We start from the raw sequence: 5,220 nt of genomic DNA on the forward strand, positions 1-5,220 counted from the left end.
CAGCGAAGGACACTCGTCTGGCGGCGGTTCCCGGGGTGGCGGCGACCGCTATCTCTGTTCCTGACGCGGCGGTGACCGCGCTCTCTGTTCCGGACGCGGCGGTAACCGCTATCTCTGTTCCTGACGCGGCGGTGACCGCGCTCTCTGTTCCTGACGTTGGCCTTTTTGGTTTTGTTTGCTCGTTTGTTAATTTGTGTTTATTCAATAAATATCTTCTTCCCCGCATTTGGACCTAGATCTCCTCCTTCTCTCCGTGACACTCTCTCTCACACACACACACACACACACACACACACACACGTTGGGTTTACATGTTTTATGGGGACATTCCATAGGCGTAATGGTTTTCATACTGTACAAACCATATTTTCTATGGCCCTACACCTACCCTACACCTAAACCTAGCCCTCACAGGAGATTGTGCAAACTTTTACTTCCTCAAAAAAACTCATTGTGCATGATTTATAAGCCTGTTTCCTCATGGGGACCTAAGAAATGTCCCCACAAGGTCAAAATCTGGTCAAAATCAAAAACATTTGGTCCCCACAACGGGATGAATACCAGGTACACACACACACACACACACACACACACACACACACACACACACACACACACACACACACACACACACACACACACAAACTAACTCTTCTAAAGGAGAAACATTTTACTGACGTATTAAAGCTGACATTTAAAAACCTCACTTACACTCAGACTTGGGTAGAGAACTGACTTCAAAATGAGCTTTGATGTAGTGTTGAGAGAGTGAGCGAGAGAGCGAGACTGTAAGCGTTTACTGGGTGAGCAAGTATACTGCAAGAAGTGGAGCTGAGTTGAGTTGGACAGGGCTCAAATTCTGAACAAGAATAGCGTGTGTCATAGCTTGTGCAGATGAAGTGAGCAGCCCAGACAGCAGAGCAGATCTCAGTCCATCAGTGTGTCTGTCCTTAGCTGGACACTCTATCCTGCCTTGACTGTCTGACTTGTCTCTGTTTTGTCTAGTACTGACTATTGATATGTGAGTGTTGTATGCACTTGGGTGTTGCACATACAGTATTAACATGCGATTCATTCTTTATTATTACTGTTTTACACACACACACACACACACACACACACACACGTATATATATAATATATATGTATGTGTGTGTGTACAACATGTATGTGACATGTATGACTTATAACACAATAATAAACAGCTCTACTATACACATTGCCATAACAACCTTGAAAAGGCTGCTCTGTGAGTTGTAACATAATATTTATTAGCTCCTGTTGGCCTTGAAGAAGTAGTTATAATTTTTTAAAGTGGAAAGGACATTTTTCAACACAAGGGAAGGAAATGTAAAACCCATCTTTCCTTTTAACTAGTTTTTCCTCTTCTGCTCCAAGGCTGCCCGTGGCATCTGCACTCAAATACATAAACACTTCTGTGCTATTTTGAAAGCAAAAGAAAAGGTCTCTGTTCTTCCAGAACAGACAATCACAATGTATAAAACCAGTTTAGCTGTTTAAACAAATTCATTTTTATTAATATTTAAACATTATTTGATTAAAATAATGATAATGTTAAATTAACGTTAACCATTAAATAAAAAAAAATCTGCCATTTTCTTCAGGAAAATTATCCAATATTGCATATCTGTGAGTTGCAAAAGTATGTGAATCTCTAGGATTAGCTGTTAATTTGAAGGTAAAATTAGAGTCCATCTGTTCACAGGTGTTTTCAGTAAGCGAGATGACTATCAGGTGTCATTGCCTGCCCTGTTTTATTTAGAGAACAGGGATCTAGCAAAATTTGATCATGTTTGTGGAAGTGTATTATGGCACAAACAAAGAAGAACTCTGAGAACCTCAGAAAAAAAGCTGTTGTTGCTCATCAGGTTAGAAAAGGTAACAACAACATCTATAAAAAAAGAGTTTGGACAAATCCAGTCAAACAGATTGTGTACAAATGGAGGAAATTTAAGACCACTGTTACCACATTACTGGATGACCAACAAAAAACTCTCGAAAGCAAGATATGACAGTCTGTGAGGTTGCAAAGGACCAGAGGGTAACTTCTAAGCAACTAAAGACCTTTTTCACATTGGCTAATATTAACGTTCATGAGTTCATCATCAGGAGAACATTGAACAACCATGGTGCGCATGGCAGAGTTGCAAGGAGAAAGACATTACTGTACTCTCCATCTGCAATTTGCTAAAGACCATGTGGACAAGCCAGTAGACTATTGGAGAAATGTTCGGTGGACAGCTGAGACCAAAACTTAGAACTTTTTGGTTTAACCCCTTAGCGTTCCAACGCTCTACCAGCAGGACATTTTGCATTGAGTTAAGTTTGACAGGAATGCTAAGGGGTTAAATAAGAAGCTTTATGTTTGGAGAACATCTGCGAAACATGGTGGTGGTAATATCATGGCTTAGGCCTATTTAGCTGCATCTGGGCCAGGATAACTTACCAACATTGATGGAACAATGAATTCTGAATTATACCAGCAAATTCTAAAGGAAAATGGCAGGACATCTATCCATGAACTGAATTTAAAGCCCGGGACACACCAACCCGACGCCAACCAACTAGCACCGACGAAAGCCGACCATCTTGTCGCCTCTAGTCGGCTGCGTCTGTGGGCGTCTGGGCAATTAAACTGAGCTCGAACACACCGAACTGACGACACCCGACTACAAACTAGAAGGTGCTTTCTGCGCATGCGTGAGGAGATATACCGTTGCGTACCTGCAGATGGCAGTAGTCTGTATTTTCATTCCAAGAAGAGAACCCGGAAGTAGTGTTGGCTGTGCAAACAAATCAGCGTTTCCGAAGCATTTACTTCTACGCACACCACAGAGAGATTCGGTTTTGTGAAGATGTCTGACAATCTGCAAATGGCGAATTGCGAAATGATGACAGCGAGCCGGTTCCCTCTTGACTCCTTCCTTTGCTTGTTATGTCACTTCACGTTCAAGTCCTCCACGTGCTCTGATTCGATGTCTGAACAGCCAATCAGAGCGCTCTCTTTCCCAGACGGCCCCGACAAGCCCGACGCCGATTCAACATGTTGAATCGGGCAAACTTTGGCCGACGCGAGCCCGACAAAGCCGACGAGAGCCGACGTGTGGAACACACCGAACCGACGCACTTCACTGACGCCCACCAACTGCCCGAAGAGGCCAGACGGCTGATCGTCAACTTGGTGTGTCCCCGCCTTAAGAGAAAGTGGGTCATGCAGAAAGGACAAAGACCCCATGCATACAAGTTGTTTTACCATCACATCACAACATCACAAGCTCAAGTGGTTTTGTACTGAGAAATGGGCTAAAATTTCTATAAGTTGTACAGGACTGATCCGCAGTAACAAGAAATGTTACCTAAAGTTATTGCTGCAAACAAATCTGATAAAGATGAGCATTTGAGGTTAAAAAAATTACCTACTGTTTTTATATTCTAGAAATCAACCGATCTTTTCACTAGATAAGACCCTTCTTTCTCGGCTAGGATTATTTAGGGTCTTTTGAAGCTGCATTGAAGCTGCATTTTTGAAAGTTCAAACTTGCAGGCTCAATAGAAGTCCCTTATATGTAGAACTTTCCTGAAGTTTTACCTCAAAAACATAATTTCTTTATGACTGAAGAAAGTCATGAACTTCTGGAAGTGAACTTCTCCTTTAAAGGACCACTGAAGTGCTTTAAAACACAGCATTTTCCTATGTGCTGACGTAATTTCAACTGAAACGGGAAGACAGGCGGGGACATACTGAGCAGTCCCGCCACCTTTTTTTAAATGGCAAATAGGGTCTCATTTATATCAAAGCTTGGGTCAGAGCGGTTGAGCTCGGTAAAGCCACAACTGAAACCACATTACAGTCACAATATCAAATCAAATATACAATTATAGCCCTATTCGGACGGTACTAGTTTTACAGGGGGTTGTTAGAGAAATTTCTGTATCACAGACATACTTTGCGATTTTAATCTCGTCCGAATCTGCCACGTCTGTTTTTCGCACACAATCTCTGTAATAATTCCAGAGCAAATTACCTACTGTTTTTCGGCAAACTCAGTGATCCTCTGAGAAGACTAATCCCTTCCGAATGCGAATGTCTGTGATTTCTGACGATATTTTTTTCACAGTGCCTTTCCTTGTGTGAATTACCGTAGATGCTCTTACCGTGCACTTTTTTTTAAATATGTTTGCCTCCCGGCAAAAAAATAACAATAATAAAATCAAGAGCCAAATCGCGCAAACTACTGTAATATCAGTGTCAGGTAAGATTACTCATGTTCATTTCTGCACTACGTTTATGAATATAAAAAATTAAACATGGTTTTACTACAAATAAATAAAAATATTAACAGTTAAATTAAAGTACCACTCATTAACAATAGTTTTTCTATATTAGCCATATAGCATCACCATGGTATTTGTAGTAAAACTGTGGTTATACTATAGTAATCAATCCAAATGTACGCATGGGTGCGTAATCTCTGCAATGCCCAGATGTAGTTTCACCGTAAAGAAAATACTGTGAACCGATTTTAGCCACAGCTTCAGCGTCTATTTATAGTACAGGGGGCGGGATGCTTCGGATTCTAGAGAGCATCTGATTGGACAGAAAGTTTGATGAGAAGCTGAAGTGCAGGATGATGTCATCAGAATTGTAAGTTTTGAATGCTTATATTTTGTAAATGTGAATTTTGGCATTGTTTTGAAACACACTAGCCTATAGATAACCTTAAGGCTAACATATACATATGTAAAGCCAAAAAAACTTGATTTCATGGGGACTTTAAAATTGATAAATGCATGAGAGTTTTTGAATTTATAACGATTTACGTCAGAAACTGAATAATTGTCTTACTGCAAGAATGAAAGAACAGGTACACCAGGCCATAAGACAGTAGAGAAAATAAAGTAGCAAATGGAAGAAAAGTGAATGTAATTATGAGAGCTCACAATTATGAGAGTACATGGAACATTTAGACAGATGAGCCTGCAACTGTGCCAGCTTGTCTAGAGCCCCTCCTCTCTCTCTCTCTTTCTCTCTCTTTTCTCCACTGTCTGTTATTGGTCTGTGCCTCTGTGACAGCTGCTCCACTACTGCTCTCACCTCTTCTGCTGCATCCCTCTATTCACACAAAGCAAGAGGGGGAGAGAGTGTGCATGTGTGTGTGTGTGTGTGTATGTGTGTGAGAGAGAGAGAGAGAGGATCAC

At 41.1% G+C, this 5,220-nt stretch overlaps 1 protein-coding gene across 1 annotated transcript in view; it reads right to left on the reverse strand.

The window, feature by feature from the left end:
- cep89 (centrosomal protein 89) overlaps window positions 1-5,220 on the reverse strand; it is a 102,092-nt gene that overhangs the window by 14,954 nt on the left and 81,918 nt on the right. The gene's annotated exons all lie outside the window — the stretch shown is intronic.

Source organism: Garra rufa, chromosome 3, assembly GCF_049309525.1.
Source record: "Garra rufa chromosome 3, GarRuf1.0, whole genome shotgun sequence".
Taxonomy (NCBI): domain Eukaryota; kingdom Metazoa; phylum Chordata; class Actinopteri; order Cypriniformes; family Cyprinidae; genus Garra; species Garra rufa.